At 49.1% G+C, this 17,953-nt stretch overlaps 1 protein-coding gene across 2 annotated transcripts in view; it reads right to left on the reverse strand.

The window, feature by feature from the left end:
• Positions 1 to 17,649, reverse strand: part of Ptp36e (protein tyrosine phosphatase 36E) — a 540,343-nt gene extending 522,694 nt beyond the window's left edge. The window contains exon 1 of one of the 2 annotated variants that reach the window (XM_077701525.1): positions 17,570 to 17,649. The gene's annotated coding sequence lies outside the window, so the exon portion shown is untranslated. The remainder of the gene's footprint in view (positions 1 to 17,569) is intronic. The other variant, XM_077701527.1, reaches the window with a different exon arrangement.
• Between the last annotated feature and the right edge of the window lie 304 nt (positions 17,650 to 17,953).

A 17,953-nucleotide genomic window follows, 5' to 3' on the forward strand; every position in this document is an offset into this window, starting at 1 on the left:
CTGATAAGTAAGCGGGGATTCGACGAACTGCTGGCGGAGTGTGCGGTCTTACTTTGATGTGGCTGCAGTGGACCCAAAGTGTTGGGCTTTGTGCGGCTGCGTAATCTGGTTGCGCTGCGGTTGTTTCCCACCACGTTCAGTACAGTTGCCGTACTGTGGCTGAACTCCAATGCCCGTAGCATGGCTGAATTTTGGCAGCTGTAGTCCGGCTGGAGTCTGACGACCGCATTTCGGCTGACCTCCAGCGGCCGTACTTCGGCCGCACACGGGTGGCTATCGAAGGGTCGAAGCCCTACTGCTGTAGTCTGGCCGTATGAACGTAAGCCTCTAAACCAGCTGACAGAAAGTGGCCGTTGGATAACCGTGGGAGTGTGGCCAAAAGGCCCACATTTTGGACACGGCCCGAACACTTCTGCCAGAAAAAGGCCGTATAGAAAATCATTGGCCCAAGTACACCGGGTAGGGCCGAGCAGTCCTGTGCTGCCTGGGATACAGATGCAAAGTTCATAATCCAGTCAGCGGAAGTTCCAATCAACGACAACGCTCAGCTACCCGAATAAGCACATTCAGAGAACCAGATCACAAGCTAACAGATACAAAATTACAACATAACATTAGGTTTACTCAGCGTTGTAGTAGATTGTAGTAGAGGGCACGGCACCCGGCCTGCGGACAGCATGGCTAAACCGCTGCTGCTGCTTTTGCAGGTTGGTTACCGCAGTGAAATAGCCTCTTGTCGTAGTGATGATATATGCCTGTTGATTCTGCCGTGCCCTCGAAGATGTTACTGTATTATAGTTGACTGTTTGTCTGCTGTGATGATGCTTGTTATGTCGGGAGACGTCGAGGAAAACCCCGGGCCTGCTACGACGCAAGAGCTTTTGGAAACGATCTTGAAAAACCAGGCCAAGTCTGAGCGTGATTTGAATGCTATAAAAGACCAAATATCTGAAGTAAACGTTAAAACAGATAAGCTAACCAGTTCGCTTGCTCTAATCCATGAAATGAACCTTAGAATTGATGCTTTGGAAGCTACTGTCCGGCAGCAGGCGGAAAGGCTGGTAGACTACGAGAATAGAAGCCGGAGAAACAATCTTTTGGCATTCGGTCTCGCTGAAAAAAGTATAGAATCAGAATCGGATTTAATGGTTGCGGTCGTGGACACGATATTTAAGGAAAAACTTAATGTAGAAGTTAAGACGATCGAGAGAATACATCGCATGGCAACGGTAAAGCCCGGGAAGGTTAGGCCAGTCATCATGAGATTCTATGACTACCGGGAAAAGGAGCGTGTGATGAAAAATTGTCCGAAGCTGAAGGGAAGTTGCATAAGTGTTAGTAATGAATATGCGAGTGAAACAGTGGAAGTGTGGAGGAAGTTATGGAAAAGTGCGGCTGCTGAGCGTGATAGCGGTTTGAAGGTTTCTCTGAATCACGATAAGCTCAAAATAAACGATAAGCTCTACACTTTGGATCAGAACAAGAATGAGCGTTGTGCGATTTCGAACAGCAAAGGCAATAGGGATGGTAGAGCTGCCCCTGGTACCTGCTCGAATGCCGCATCTGCGTCAAACACTTCCCCTTCCACTTCTGCGCGAAAAGCAGAGCTACGCCTGCTTGTACTGAATGCTCGCAGCATTGTAAATAAGCTCACAGAACTCGAATTGTTGTTGCTGTCACATAGCCCACAAATTGCTGTCATAACCGAAACATGGTTGACCCCTTCAATTCCCGACGATTGTATTATTCCCCCCGGATATCTTGTACACAGGTGGGATAGGGATTCACGTGGTGGTGGCGTGGCCATTCTTGTGAAGTCGCCTATTACGACAGAAAGAATTGATTGCTCACTCTCCGAAACGGTTTGGTGCAAAATATTTGTCGAAAAAGTGGTTTTTATTGTCGGAGCAATATACAGGCCCCCTGGTACCATGCCTGATTTCCTAGACCAACTGAACAGTTTCTTGTGCAAATTTCAGAATGCAACACGAGGTTGATACTGACTGGCGATTTTAATTTACCGCATATAAATTGGGAAAGTGCCACACCTGGACACATATATACTCTGAGTGGTGATAAAATGTTGGAAATAATGTTCTCTCATCACTTAACACAGATTGTAAAAGAAAATACGCGAGTAACTGTAATTCAGAAACATCGCTTGATTTAGTGTTCCTATCACGCAGAATGACACATAGTACTTTATCGGTTGAAGAGGGAATATCGGACCACAAGCTGATAACTGTTAATATCCAACTAGACGCAAAGCCGCAGAAGCGGTCATTTATCCCGGTTCAGATTAAAACTTTTTCACGGGTCGATGACACGTCTATACTTGATTATCTAGAACTGTCCCTTCATGAGTTTGAACTTGCTTCTGTCTCAGAATCCGTAGAAGAGTTATGGCAACGTTTCAAAAGCATTGTAAGACCCGCCGCGGTGGCTCAGCGGCTAAGGCGTTGCGCTGCTGAGCACGAGGTCGCGGGTTCGATTCCCGGCCGCGGCGGCCGCTTTTCTGATGGAGGCGAAAACCAAAAACGCCCGTGTGTACGAGATTTCGGCGCACGATAAAGATCCCCAGGTGGTCAAAATTAATCCGGAGCCCTCCACTACGGCGCGCCTCATCGCCTGCGTAGCGTCGGCGCGTTAAACCCCAATCAATCAATCAATCAATCAATCAATCAATCAATCAATCAATCAATCAATCAATCAATCAATCAATCAATCAATCAATCAATCAATCAATCAATCAATCAATCAATCAATCAATCAATCAATCAAAAGCATTGTAAAGCATTGCACGGATAAATTTGTTCCAACTCGTAAAAAGAAAACGAAACAGCGTAGTCCGTGGATAACCCGGGAGATCGTCCATATCAAACGAAAAATAAAACGCATGCGGAAAAACGAAACCTACTCAGTAGCAATCGTACATTTGCGTGGTCAGTTAAAGACAGCATTAAAAGAATCCAAACGAAAGTTTTATACCGAAACCCTTGCTGACTTCATTAAGTGTTCCCCGCAAAAAGTTTGGCTTCACTTGAGAAATAAAAAAAAAAGAAATTGAACAACCAAAAATTGCATCCGAAACAGTGAGGCAAAAACTGCAGATCGCAAATTCTTTCAACCAGTTCTTTCAGTCGGTCTTCACTAGAGATGAAACCGATCAGGTGGATGCTGACCAGGCTTGCCCGCGCGCCTGCGCAATGGAGCCCTTTTCTATTATGCAGGAAGGGGTGTTCAGTCACTTGCTAGGGCTTGACACTAAAAAAGCAAACGGACCAGATGAAATTCCCAGTGAATTCTTACGACGGTATGCCGAATGGTCGTCCTTTTATTTAACAATCATTTTCAGAAAATCTCTGGAAACGTCCTCATTACCGCAAGACTGACGCACTGCGATTGTAAAGCCTATATACAAAGCTGGCAATCGGCTTCATGTGAACAATTATCGCCCCGTTTCACTGACCTCTGTGTGTTGCAAAATCATTGAACATTTCATAGCAAGGCACATTATTATTTTTCTTGAGTCAAAAGAGTTTTTTTATCTCCATCAACAGGGATTCAGGAAGGCGTTGTCAACTGTTACTCAACTGATAGAAACAGTTCATGATTTTTATTTATCTCTCGAAGCTCGACAACAAGTAGACGTCATTTGTGTAGATTTCGCCAAGGCGTTTGATAAGGTTCCACATAACAAATTAATTTTTAAGCTTCAGCAACTAGGACTTAGCTCAGATATACTAAATTGGATAGCCGCGTATTTAAAGAACCGTCAACAAAAAGTACGTGTAGATGATTGCACGTCTAGTTCATTGAAACTACTGTCCGGTGTCCCACAGAAGTCTGTTCTGGGTCCTTTGTTGGTTTTAATTTTTATAAATGATATTTCCGCAGTTGTCGAAAGCGGGGTTAAAATCAAACTTTTTGCAGACGATTGTTTAATTTACGCTCCTGTAACTAACACAAACGACCAAATCAAAATTAATCGCTGTCTGCAAGCGTTGCATAATTGGTGCACCCAGTGGGGAATGGAAATTAACTTTTCAAAGACTACGTTCACCCATATAACCAAGAATAAATCTGTACTCGCATGTGATTATAAAATCGGAAATAACTTTCTGACCAGAACACACAGGTTTAAATACCTGGGGGTGACTATTACCAGAGATTTGGGGTGGCACACTCATGTTGAGGAGGTGTGTTCAAAGGCCTACAGAAAGTTGTTTTACTTGAGGAAAAAACTCGAACATGCCCCTAGAGATGTCAAATTACTTTCATATAAAACATTTGTTCGCCCTATTTTGGAGTATGCGTCTTCTGTATGGAGTCCTCATCAGCAGTCACTGAGAGATAAACTAGAAAGAATTCAGAGGGTAGCAGTGCGCTTCATTTGCTCGCGGTACCGGAGGACAGAATCCGTCACAAATCTGTTAAAATCATGTACGCTAGAACCCCTGCAAGTGCGCCGCGAAAAGCAAAGGTTAAAACTCATGTTTCAAATTATAAGAGGCGAAATGAAAATAAATAAAGACACATACATACAACCTGCACCCAAACGAGGTGCTCGGTTGAACCATTGTAGTAGCGAATATGTGTAGCTCCTTTCGGTCGCTGTTGTCGTTCAATAAACGCCACTACTCGTTCAAGTGCAAAGGAAAACAACAGGATTTCTTTATACAGAAGCACAGAAGGTTACAGCTTTCCGTCTTACATGCTTTCAACGAACCAACTGGCCCCCCGCTCCCCTCCGCCGCGGTCCCTTCTTTCGAGGGAGAGGGGGCTACGTTCCCTGGTGGAACAAGAACCATATGTGGCGCACGCGCGGACCCCGCCGGTGGTCCCAGTTGACAGCCCCCGGCGGCGGCGGCGCGCGCTTTGCTTCGTCCATTCCCCGCTTCTGCGGGGTTTCTGTCTTCGTCGCGTTCTCAGACTGAATCGTCACAACACACTCCCCACCGAATGGGCTCAAGCACATTCCCTCTCTAGCGGGTAAATGAGCTGTATGGGGCGCGTTAACATTACGCCGCGTGGCACTCTTACTGTGCACGAGCGGACTTTACCATCCCGTCCCTCAAAAACCTTTTTCGATCCTTCCAAGCTTCCATAGCGAGCGCGGTACCGGTTCCTTAATGAGCACCAGCTGGCCCACTCTGGGAGGTGGCGACTCCTTCCTGTCGGTAGCATAGGCGGATTTTAGCTCTCGCATGTACTCGGCTCCCCATGCCACCCAGAATTGGTTCAACAGGCGTTTTCGGCGCCTCCAGAGCACGCGGAGTGTCTCGGGCGTCGAAGCAGGCTGCTGCGCGACTTCCGTCGGCAGTGTAGTTAGCCGCCTCCCAGTGAGAAAGCTGGCCGGTGTGAGGGGGATGCCCTCTCCCACGTCACTGTATACATACGTGAGGGGACGGGAATTTATCACCGCCTTCACTTCTGTCAAAATGGTGGCCACTTCGTGCCAGCCCAAAACTTTCCTCCCGATCACTTTCTTCAGTGCCCCTTTCACTGAACGCACCAGCCTTTCGTAAAAGCCTCCCCACCATGGTGCCCGCTCGACAATGAATTTCCACTCTATCCCTGCGCTAGAAAAGTGGTCGATCACGTCTGGATGTCGCAACACGTTCCACAGTTCGAGCAGTTCTTTGGTGGCGCGCTTGAATGTCAAAGCATTGTCAGAGTACACGACGCGACACAGCCTTCTCCGGGACACAAATCTGCGGAAAGCTAACAAAAAACTAGCAGTTGTCAAGTCATGTACCAGTTCTAAATGCACAGCTCGCGTAACCGCACAGGTGAATAGCACTATATAGGCCTTACGCGTGACACCATTGTCTCTAACATAAAGTGGGCCCGCAAAGTCAGTGCCGATCACTTCGAACGGATCTGCTCTGGTTGTCCGATCATGCGGCAGAGGTCCTGTTGTCGCGCACCCCGGTGTAGCACTGAAACGCTGACACGTCACACACGCACGCACCACCTTCTTCACGAGTTCTCTGTTTCGCAGAATCCAGTATTTCTCACGAAGCTGGACGACGGTGTCTCTGACTCCTGCGTGCAGAACCTGTCGGTGGGCGTCGATCGCCAGCAGCGTTGAATATCTGTGCTGTTTGGGCAAGACGACGGGGCTTCGCTCGTCGTGAGTCATGTTTGCCGAGTGAAAGCGGCTCTTGATTCGAAGCACTCCTTCGTCGTCGATGAAGGTGATGAAGTCTCGGAGGGGAGACTCACGTGGAGACTTGGTTCCTTCGGTCACACATTTGAGGTCAGCCGAGAACGCCGACTGCTGCGCCTTTCTCAGCCAGTGTGTTCGCGCTGCTTGGATCTCCGTCGCGGTAAAGGGTCCCGATCTTTTTTCCGTGGACTTCGGGTTGTAGAGGAAGCGGAAGATCCAAGCGGTCGTTCGGTTGACCTTGGACGCCGAGCTGAATCTGGAAATGTCGAGCAGTTCCGCAGATGGCTCCGTGGCAATCTCTAACACATCAGCCCGTTGTTGCCGCTCCTCAAGGTGGTCTTGTGGGAGCTCAGTGCGTTTTTCTTTCCGCCAATCCGTCACCGGCAATGACAACCATTCCGGCCCTCTCCACCAAAGAACCGATGACACCAGTTTCGATGCCCTCAAACCTCGTGTCATCAAGTCGGCAGGATTGTCCTTCCCAGGGCAGTGATGCCATGTCGCGTCCAGAGAATGGCTTTGGATTTCTTGCTCGCGGTTTCGGACGAACAATTTCCATCTGCTCGGGTCTCCCGTTATCCAATTCAAGGTAATCGAGGAATCGGTCCAAAAGTGAACCTCGTTCACTTCGATCTCGAGGCACGTTTTGACGTACTTATACAGCCTCGCGGCTATCAAGCCGGCCATCAGCTCAAGCCTGGGCAAGGTGACCTCTTTCAGTGGCGCCACTCGGCCTTTTGCCAGAAGCAGTGTCGTCGTTGTGGCTCCAGTGTCGTCGATAGTTAAGAGGTACACTACAGCTCCGTAGGCCACCGTGCTGGCATCTGCGTAAATGTGCAGCGCTCGATGGGTCACGTTTCCCAAAAGCTCCGTGGCGTAATACCTCGGCACGCTGATTTCCTTCAGGTTCGCAAGCTCATCGCACCAAGCGATCCATTTCTTCAGTAGCTGCTCTGGCAGCACGTCATCCCATCGAAGGTTGCGTTTCCAGATCTCCTGAAAGAGGATTTTGGCCCTCACGACAAATGGTGACAGGAGTCCGAGAGGGTCGTATAATCTCGCTGTCGTCTGGAGAACGAAACGTTTTGTGTCTCCTCCGCGCTGTGCGAACTCGACCACTTGGTCCGGAGAAAAGGTCAGGCAGTCCTGCTTGGGTTTCCAAGTCATTCCCAGCACTTTCAGCACGTTCGCTACTTGGCCCAAGTTTGTTTCAACGCCGCCGTTCTCTTCAAACATTCCTGTTAGAGCTGCACTATTTGAGCCCCACTTGTGGAGTCTCATGCCTGCCAGCATGAATATTTCGTTCGCTTCGGCATACAGTCGCTTCGCCTCTGCCTCGCTGGCCGCCCCAGTCAACAAATCGTCAACGTACACCGATTTTCTTAGCGTCCGTGCAGTGCCTGGGTAGGCGCTCTCCATAGCTTGGAAATGGTGCTGAAGGGTAGCGGCCAGCAAGAACGGACTTGCAGTCGTTCCAAAAGTCACCCTCGTCATTCGCCAAGTCTCGATTTCCGGAATTGGTTCATTTGGTCGCGGAGGGTCTTTGTACCAGAGGAATCGGAGCGCGTCACGATCCTCTTCTTTCACTCCGATTTGCAAGAACGCCTTTTCCACATCCGCGACCAAAGCTATGGGATGTGTCCGGAAGTTCAGGAGCAAGGCGACCAGATCCGGATTAAGGTTCGGGCCGCTTTCCAAGCTGTCGTTCAGAGATTTTGAGTTTGCACAGTGGGATGAAGCGTCAAATACAATCCTGAGCTTTGTGCTGCTGCTGTTTTCTCGTACTACAGCCTGGTGGGGCATGTAATACAGCACCTTCGCTGCTCCTTCATCGCTACCTTCGTCATCAACCCTTTCTGCTATTCCACTGTTCTGATAGAACCGAATTGCCTGATCGTACTCTTCGAGGAGACCTTTGTTTTTTGGCTGTTTCTTTCTCACGTTCTCCATTCTGTTTAACGCCACCTGCTTGTTGTCGGCGAGCCTCACGTCAGCCTTCCAAGGGAGGGACACTTCGTATCTGCCATTCGACTGAGTGATGCTGGCTTCAAAGTTTCGCCTAACATGTTCCCCCGGAGGGTCGTCATCCAAGGCGTCGGTGACTCCCACACTTTCGAGTTCCCAAAAGCTCCTTAGAAGCGAGGAAGACTCGAGATCTGGCGCCGTTGCCTTCAGCACGATCGCTTCGGAACAATTCATTCTGCTTGTGCGTGACCCCGTTCGTCCCTGGACTGCCCATCCGAATACGGATTCCACCGCAGTCAAACTTTCCGTCAGTCGGTGGATCCGTCCGGTCATCGCAGTCCAGTAGTGGTCGGATCCCAGCAGCACGTCAACGTTTCGATCGCTCTGTCCACTCAAATCGTCCCCAACTGAGAGGCCAATCTCATCTAACTTGATCAGAATGCTTTCATCAGGGCTGGGAAGGTCGTGCTCACAGATCTTGGGCGTTTCTAGCGCGTCGATCTCAATTTTTTTGTCATTCAGTCGGCTTCTCAAGGTTACCAGAACCCTCCGAAAGGTGCGTTCTTTGCTTTCACCTCCGAACACGCCAACCGCCAGAATCTCCGTTCCGAGGAGTTTGCAGTTGAGTTCCCGTGACAGCTTTTCCGTTATGAAGGTGCGTTGGCTGCCGCTGTCAAACATTAGCCTGGCCAACTTCATCTGCCTGCCACTCTCAACCCATGCTGTTACGGTTTGCAATAGAACGGCTGGTCTCACGCTGCCCTTTTCTGTAGTCTCGAGACTGACGGGCTCGTTCGGATTCTTCTCTTTTTTCGCGTCGTCCGATCGGTCAGAGATCCGTTTAGGCGGAGTGTAATGCGGGTCACACATGCTGGTAGCGTGCCGGCCGTGACACTTGCCGCAACTCAGTACGCACGTGCACATTCTCGCTGTATGATGCGGCATTGTGCACCTAAAACACCTCCTGCCTTGCTGCAACATGCGTTTCTTCTCTCTCAGAGGGATTTCTTCGGTGCAGTCTTTTGTGGCATGCCTTTTTGAGTTGCACAGAAAGCATTCCATCCCTTTAACTGTGCCGTGCAGCGCGGCAGCTGATGGTTGTCGTGACTTCACAAACTGCTGTGGCTTCTTGTCACGTTCATGCGTAGGGAAGCGAGATGGAGGCTTACCAGTTCCGTCAGGTCGCTCGATGATGGACTTTTCCAGGGTCTCTACCTCGATGCGGAGAAAGTTCAAAAGGTCGCTCAGCATGCTGAGGTGCACCGGCTTTTTTGAAGTCTCGGAGCTGGTATCGCTGCTCGATGTTCCCGCAGAGCTGGCCTCTTCCGCATTCCTCGATGTCACCTTTCTGTTGTAATCCAGGCTCAGGTCGGATGGAAGTGCGCGAAGTAGGCCGAGATACAGCATGGCGCAGTACGACTCCTCTCCCACACCCAACGCCTTCAGCCCTCGGAGGTGAGCTTGGACGTTGTCGTACATACGGCGCAGTGCTCGGAGGTTCCGTGGTGACGAGACCGGTGTTAGGTTCATTAGGCTGTCGATGTGGTCTTGGATGAGTGCCGCCTGGTTTCCAAACCTCTGCTGCAGGATGTCGATGGCGTCATCGTAGCACTCCGATGTTGGCTGCAGACCCGCAATTGCCGCTGCTCCGTCTCCGATCAGTGCAGCCCTCAGGTAATTGAACTTTTCTGATGGCGCCAAGTCCGGATTTTTATGAATGGAGGTCTCGAACTGCTCCCAAAAAGGCTGCCAATGCCTTCGGTTTCCGTTGAATTTCAGAAGCTCCAATTTTGGGAGTTTGACTTTTGCCGCCGTTGCTGTCCTTGTTCTTGTTGCGTTGCTGTCTTGATCGGAGTTGCCACCACCTGAGGTATTGTTGCAGCTTCGTTTGACCCTGCCTTTCAGTCTCTCCAGGCAGGTTACGATCTTGTCACTGTACTCGATGGCATGCGTGAACTCGTCTTCTGCTTCTTCGTCGGTCAGTAAAGGCTCAATTGCCGCGTTCACTTCCTTCAGTTGAGCCTCCACAAGCAGAAGACGTTCTATCAGCACTTCAAGTTCTTCGACACTAGGCGCAGGCAGCGGTAGCAGCTTTTCTGCCTCGCCAACGAGTCGACTTACTTGAGCCCGCAGAGTCTTTCGTTTCTTCTTCTGTAGCTCCATTCCGATCGTCGTCCACGTTCAACGGAGCAGTCGATCCCTGTTGCTCGCCGATGCACTCACAGTTCGGTCATCTTTCAAGATCCCGGGTTTCGGCACCAAAATTTTGTAGTAGCGAATATGTGTAGCTCCTTTCGGTCGCTGTTGTCGTTCAATAAACGCCACTACTCGTTCGAGTGCAAAGGAAAACAACAGGATTTCTTTATACAGAAGCACAGAAGGTTACAGCTTTCCGTCTTACATGCTTTCAACGAACCAACTGGCCCCCCGCTCCCCTCCGCCGCGGTCCCTTCTTTCGAGGGAGAGGGGGCCACGTTCCCCGGTGGAACAACAACCATATGTGGCGCGCGCGCGGACCCCGCCGGTGGTCCCAGTTGACAGCCCCCGGCGGCGGCGGCGCGCGCTTTGCTTCGTCCATTCCCCGCTTTTGCGGGGTTTCTGTCTTCGTCGCGTTCTCAGACTGAATCGTCACAACAACCATAGTCACCCATTAAGGCCTTTTTGGGCGCGTCTAGATGGCTTTAAGAATTATTTTTTTGCTTATAGCATAGAAGTGTGGAATAGACTTCCAGAGTACGCTGTTACTAGTTCAAATGTCAAAGCGTTTGAGTGTTCGCTAGAATTGTACTACCGGCAGCACGAAACCTAATGTCTGTTTTGTCATTGTGTGTTGTTTTTTTTGTTTGTATTCCTCCCTGTAATGACCCTCAAGTGCGGGGTTACGGTATCAATAAATAAATAAATAAATAAATAAATAAATAAATAAATAAATTAATAAATAAATTTCACTTTGGCTCACTCTGTGGTAAATATTGAATTTGTATCGGAGAAATCTTCGCGTTTCAGTCATCTTTCCTTGAAAAAGGGTCCTTAGATTTTCGAAAATTGTGCCAGTGGAATCTGTGTCTATACTTTATTTTGCCCGGTTTCGATCCCACGACACTGTGGGCGGAACGCGAGGTAGATGGTGCTCTTCCCACTGCGCCACAAAACCAACACAGAAACAAATGCTATGAACGCGCCTTATATCCTTTATTCATTCAAACTACGTGAAGATGCTACTGATACAACGCATGACGGGGCAATTATAAACACTTGCAATAAAAAAAAGGAAGCTCCCACTTACAGCAACAATGATGGAGTAAAAGTCGTTGCGACAGCGAAGCCCCGAGCATACCACTTAGAGAGATTGACCAAGATTGGCCAATAAAACATAATAATAATCATCATAAAACATAATAATCATACGCGTTCCCGACACGTTTCACGCGATTTCAGAATCAATCCAACGGAAACACCAAGTGAACCCCACGATGCGTCGCATCTACACAGGGTTCCCCTTGCGGGGAGGTGGGCGCAATTTTCTTCTCAAACAACCGCTTCTCGGCTATCTTGATGGCGCACTTGCGGTGCCGGGAAGTTGCTGCGAAACGGCACGCGTCAAGTTAAGTATCTCTCTCTCTCTACATACGCAAGTATCATGGTTAATTCAATAAGTCGTTCAAACAATACCCACATCTGATGTTCAGGGGGCACCGTCCCATTTTAAATTTTGATTGCTGCTCCCCACCCTCTTGAAAGCAGCAAACATTTAAGTGTCCACTTGAAGTTCAAATTGGGGCAATGTACATTCTCACCATCCTGTGCTTTAACAAAAAAAAAAAAAAACGGCGTGCGCAATTCAAACAAAATAATTGTCTGGGCTTGCTACTTTACGTCTGCATACCTTGATAAAAGGGTTTTATGCTTGCTGTTGTATTTGTCAGAATTATTGTCGTTACTAGTGCACCCATTGTTATCAGCTGAAACAAGCCTTATGGTACACTAAAACGGGTTCGATAAATTTCAACACCATTCTTGTAGCTCACAAATAGGAAATTCCCTGGTCTTTTTAATCCCTTCGTAACAGCCCCATTGTCGAATTATAAGCACCCCTCACCCAAACCATGCATCAAAATAAACGCAAACGCTCTAAAAAAGAAGTAAGACGGATGTGCCAATAACAAGAACTTCTCGCCGAAACACGCAACTATGCAAAAGCTTTTGTAGCGGCCATAATAGCAGCCCTAGTAAAAAGGAGACAAGTTAACACCGTATCGTTAATGACTCGTTGACGGCATCCAGACTGAAAGAAACGGGCTGGTTATGCACTTGTTTGTTCATTGGGTTCTCGTGTCATTATGCCCTTTAAATATGTTCGCATTTTGAATGTTTTATGTTGCTAGCCTGACAAATTAGTTCTGATCTAGAAGGTGGTGCCCTTGGAGGTGTAACGTTATTTTTTTGTCCACGTCAAATGGCTTTTTTTCTTAAAGGGGTCCTGAAATGCCTTCCGCCGATGCATGGATGTACATGTAACCAAATAAAGCAATGTATTAGCAATCTCCTCCTGCAAGAATTTTGTTAAAGCGATGAGTATTAGCTGAGAAATCGTAAATCAAAAACCGCGAATTATCGTCGCGCCGTATTTCCTCCTCCTTTCAACTGTTTCTTCGCTGTTGGCCTCCCCTCCCATGATGCTCCGCTCCTCAGCGGTGACGTACTTCCGCTATTGCGCTCCCACAGACTGCCGTCTGCTACGGGCCAGCTCTTTCGGCTTTTTCATCTCTGTAGACACCATGTACACAGGCTGGAAAAGCGAACGAATGACCTGGCCGCATGTGTGCGGCCTGGCCTTGCCCTTTCGCGCTGTACGTAGCTGCAGGGCTGCAGTTGGTATCGGCGGCGAACTCGCAGCCGCGTGGGGAGAATCGTGCGCTCGTTCCCTTTGGTGCACCGCGCACTGTTTATCCAAAAAGCGCGGTCTCAGATGTGGCCCCGCTGGTGCCGGGTGTTATTTTGCGGTGGTTGTAATTCCTACTACCGGCGGCATGTGAAAAAAGACATTTTCAACCGACACAGAACCCGTGCACAAAACGCGCCGGATCGGATCGCTTTATCAGCGGCGATGAACGTGAAGGCGAAGAGCAAACCAACGCTGCACTCGATCAGCGAGAACCCGTGTTCTGACAAGCTGCACCCATGTGTTGCATTCAACACTGACGGGAAAGCGTTTGTTTGCACTTGTTTGGATAGTCGTAAAATGTCCAAACACTCCGGCACTCCGCTAGCAGATCAGCCGGCGAGACATTTCGGAAAACATTTGACAGATGGCGCCGTATGCATTAGTGTATCGCTACGCGAAACAGATGAGACGCTCTACTAAAACTCCCATCGCGGTGTCACGTAGCGGGACGCAAAAATTTAGCGTTTAGCGTATGCAAAGGCCACAGACGCTGTACTAAAACTATTAGCAGCAAAATAGCGTGCGTATGTGAAAGCGCTTGCGTTTACAAAGCTGCACGCCGAGCGCGTACGTTTCAAACCTAGTGACATCGTTTAAATACACTGGCAAGCACAGTGTAACGTAGTCAGATATCAAACGTATGCTCAGGCGACAAGCAAGAGCTTGTTTTATGTGGGGCGGAGATTGCGCATAAAGGCCCGTTCGCACTTGCGACGAAAGCGAGTGAGAGCGGCAGGAATTCCGTCGCTTTGTCGCGCGACGATCGTTTTTGTCGAATGGTCGGGACAAATTTTGGTTGCGCGACAGAATTCCCGTCGCTTTCGCTCGCTTTCGTCGCAAGCGGGAATGGAAAGTTCTGCCGCTGCAGTCTGCTACGCAGCTCGGAGGTAACCGCGCGATCTGCTTCGGGCCGGATGAACGCGCACACTCCCGCACGGCAGCGCCCCAAGCGGCAGACGGCCGCGTACATCGCTCCCGGCGCCAGCCTGAAGCCCGCCCTCGGCACACTAGCCAGTATATTTCAGGCACTATAATGGAGGAAAGATTTTTTGCTTCCGACGAACCTAGTTCTTTGCCCCTGTGTTTTTAAATACGTGAAGTGGTTAGCACGTCGTCCTCACGCAGCTCTGTATCGTCGTAGCATCGCTGATTGTCCGAACGAAGCTTGCAGCTAAGCCAATGCAGCGACCGAAGCTGTGTGTGTGTGTGTGCATCGCCTCCTGTGTGTTGTGGACGCGTTCGTTTCGCGATGAAATGCGACATTGTACTTCTGCGGGTGGATAGTGCTTCCCATGGTCTGGATTATCTTTCTCGAACGACGTACCACTCAACCTGGCATTTGGTATGTGCAGTGTGCCTGGCTAAAAGCCTTCTCGCTTGCGCGCCAGAGTTGTGACTTGCTGCTCGTACCCGCAAACCGGGTGTGAGGTGAGTGCCGTATTTACGACGGGCAGGAGGAGGCAACTCATCGTCTGTCAATCGCGGTTCAGACTTGCAACGCATGTTGTGACGTTGCGTTCGTTTTTAACGCATCTCTGGATTGTTTTGAAGTTGAATAAAATGTACGCGTCAAACCCGGGCATTCGGCTCAGGGCGTTCTCTGCGATTGCACCAAAGAAGTGCCACGGGACTTTCTTTATGGTACGTACTCACGTAAGATAAAATCGACGTCGTGTTATGGCCGTGTTGCATTCAATACAAACGGTTAAGCGTTTGTTTACACTTGTTTCGTTTGTCGTAAAATGTCAAAGTACTCCGGCACTCCGCTGGCAGATCAGCCGGCGAGCCGACGCTGAGCAGACGACTCATCTCTTTGCCGGAAGTGCGTGAAAAAGCCGCCCAATAGCAGGATGTCTAGCTCATGACGAACATCTGGGAATCGATGATGTAGACATGTGAAGATGGCGGCGTCCAAAAACGCGAAGGAAAGGGTGAGAAAAAAGCGACAAACTTTGCAACAAAAGAGTGAGCTTTCCGCTGCGCGTAAAAGAGTAATACTTGGCACAGGTGACGTTGGCGACCCAATCTAGCGATTGCGCTAGTTCATTTAGTGTGCTCAAAATGCCTTTCAGGGCCCCTTTAAACCTCCCTGTTCCTCGTGCCCATTTCGTTTAGTTCGATTCGGTCTAAACCTGCGATAGACTCTCTGGTGGGGGATCGCTTCCGGTCCCTTTCTTCAATGTTTCCTTTTAGGTAAAGCTCACAAGGTCTTAGTTAAATCACATTAAATGGGCTGTGCTATGGCTGTCGAAATCACTGACGTCTACCGAGAAATGGGAATTCCCAAAGAAAATTCGAGCTCGCATTCTAGCGCCGCCTGGTAGTGAGGAGCGCATGGCTCAGGGCTACCGCGACTGGGAGAACAAATGCTCACCTCCGAATTAGAGTTTAATCTCTCTCTCGATAGCAATCCAGCAAAACGTCTCCCTATATAACCTGCCGGAGCTGTTGCAACGCCGTATACAATTTTATAGTTTGGAAGGACTGTTCTAATTATGCGCACTCGGGAAAAGGCGAAGCCCCACCGAACGGATGAAAGGCACAATTCCACAATTCACAGCCAGGCAGGAAAACGTGCCCCTCGACGCTGCGCGGCCTTTCGTGACCGGGGAATTTCGAGCACACTGACGACGCGTTAGCGAATACTTGGCTACACGTTGCAAAGACGGCCCGGGAATCTTCTAAAAGGCGTCAATTCTTGTGAATAATGAAGGGGTGCAGATCTACTATTAGAATGTCTGGGCGTACACCCTTTCGCGCATTTGTGAAAAAAGTGTATGTTGTCATCATTTCTGTTGAGTTGGACTAATCGAAGAAGCACTATAAGGTTGGGAGCAACGTTTTAGTTGTGGTAACTGTGAAACTTGTGGGAAATCGCTTTGGGTAATGGGTATTTACGGCATCCTAATTCACTTTGGTTCATCTAGCTTCATAGCGTCTTCTCTAAACCATAACCGACTGAATGCCCGCCTTTCAGTCTTCCTAACAATAGTATACTGTCAACACTGCGCCGGCAGCCTTTACTTTACAGATTTGCAAAATCCTTGTTTGATGAATAGTTTGTTGTTTATAAAGTGTGTGATAACCCATCAAAATATATACTGTATGCAAAGCAGCGAGAAAATGGCGCCGAAAACAGTGTCCCTGTCTATTTATTCATCAGTTGGTTACTAGGAAAAGCGTTATTCTACATTTAAAATATCTTTCCGGTAACAACCATATTTTAATGCTGCTGAAATTTGCGCAACACCCGCGTGTCTTAATATTCGGTAGTTAACGGTGCTGCAATATTTTGCATAGCACACACGATGGCTTGTGTTTAGTGGGATGCTAAAATATCGTACTTCACATAACGTCTTCGCATTTCGGTATTTCAATTTTGAAAAACGAGACCGGTGGAAGCCTTGAGCAAGAAAACGTGTAAAGGAAGTACAATGCACCATTGTCCGCGCTATCAGTATTACTTACCTCGTTCGAGAGGCGAAATCGATTTGCTTGATTCTGGTTGTTTCTGCAGATGCTTCATAGAGAGCAAAACATACGTTTACTCCTCTAATCAGCCAACAAAATGGGCACCATAAATGAAACACGACTTTTTCTATTTTCGCGGTTTCTAAAAAAAAAAAAAAAACCGTGAGCAAATCAATTTGTTTAAAGATGTGTCTAATTTTGGGTGAAGTTCCCGAAGAAGTTTTCTAAGAACCTGGGTATATGATAAAAGGGATTTAGCCTTTCAATAATGCCAACGATAATGGCAAGCGTGGCAGGGGACTAGCTGGGCAGGTGAGATCAAGATGGTTGCAGGGATAAAATAATCGCAGTTAGCACATGACGGGGTAATTGGAGGTCTTTGGGAGAGGCCTTTGCCCTGCAGTGGGCGTAGATAGCCTGGCGATGATGATGAATGCCAACGACACTGTTTCATTTGCCAAGGAAAGCAGCTCCCGTCTTGCGGGAATATATAGTTTTCAAGAATTACGCTATGAATTTAATAGGGGCACAGACCAGTTTGAGGGAATTGTTTCATGACTTGTAGACGGAGAACGTGAAAATAATCGACACCGGTCGAGCAATCCCCTTACTTGAGATCTATCTCAAGAGACACGCTCTATGCGCAAGAAATATTATTTAGGGCGGCCTATGTTTGCGGGCTGTAAAGCGGTGTTCAGGCATTTTAACGCCAGCGGCCGCTTTCTGTACAAAACAGCCGCAGTATGCAATCATGGGCCATTTCGCACCAATGCAAAATTGGCCAGCACTGCGACGACATTTTGGTCGTTGGTTCACAACACGTGCTTTTCTGACTGGGCCGACGAAATTCCTAGTTAATCCACCGACACGCTAATGAAGATGCCGTATATATATGTCTCCAGCCAACATGCCGATTTGCTGACAATGACGGCGACGACATGCAGGCGAATATGGATGGCTTGACCGCCGAGCCAGGAGGAGACGGAAAGAAATCCCGGCGGCGCCAGCCGACTCACCACGGCATCTCTGGCGGGGCCACGAGGACGTTGGGAGAAGGCGGCCCGGCGTCGGAGCGGCGCCCCCGTCGATACAGCGGCAGCCTCGCTCTGCGCTCTGCGGCTGCGTTCGTCCTCCGCGATGGCGTGGCCGGCGGCGCGGGAAGCGCAGTGTCCCTTTCTTCCGCGGGGGAAAGGGCGCTTCCGCGGCGGCTCCACTTTCCTCGGTTTCCTGGCGGAGCATAAGGCAGTCGGCCGTCTCTGCGCACTCTGCTCCATCCGCCTGTGCCTTGCCGCCTCACTTCCTTTGCCTCTCGCAGTCCCTGAAGATATGTTGTAACCCTCGGATCTTTTGGTGTCAGCCGCTTCCACATGGGCCAAGCGGCAGAAAAATAATGCAGATTC

The sequence above is a fragment of the Haemaphysalis longicornis genome, unplaced genomic scaffold (assembly GCF_048455015.1).
Source record: "Haemaphysalis longicornis isolate Haplotype H1 unplaced genomic scaffold, Haemaphysalis longicornis Haplotype H1 scaffold_27, whole genome shotgun sequence".
Taxonomy (NCBI): domain Eukaryota; kingdom Metazoa; phylum Arthropoda; class Arachnida; order Ixodida; family Ixodidae; genus Haemaphysalis; species Haemaphysalis longicornis.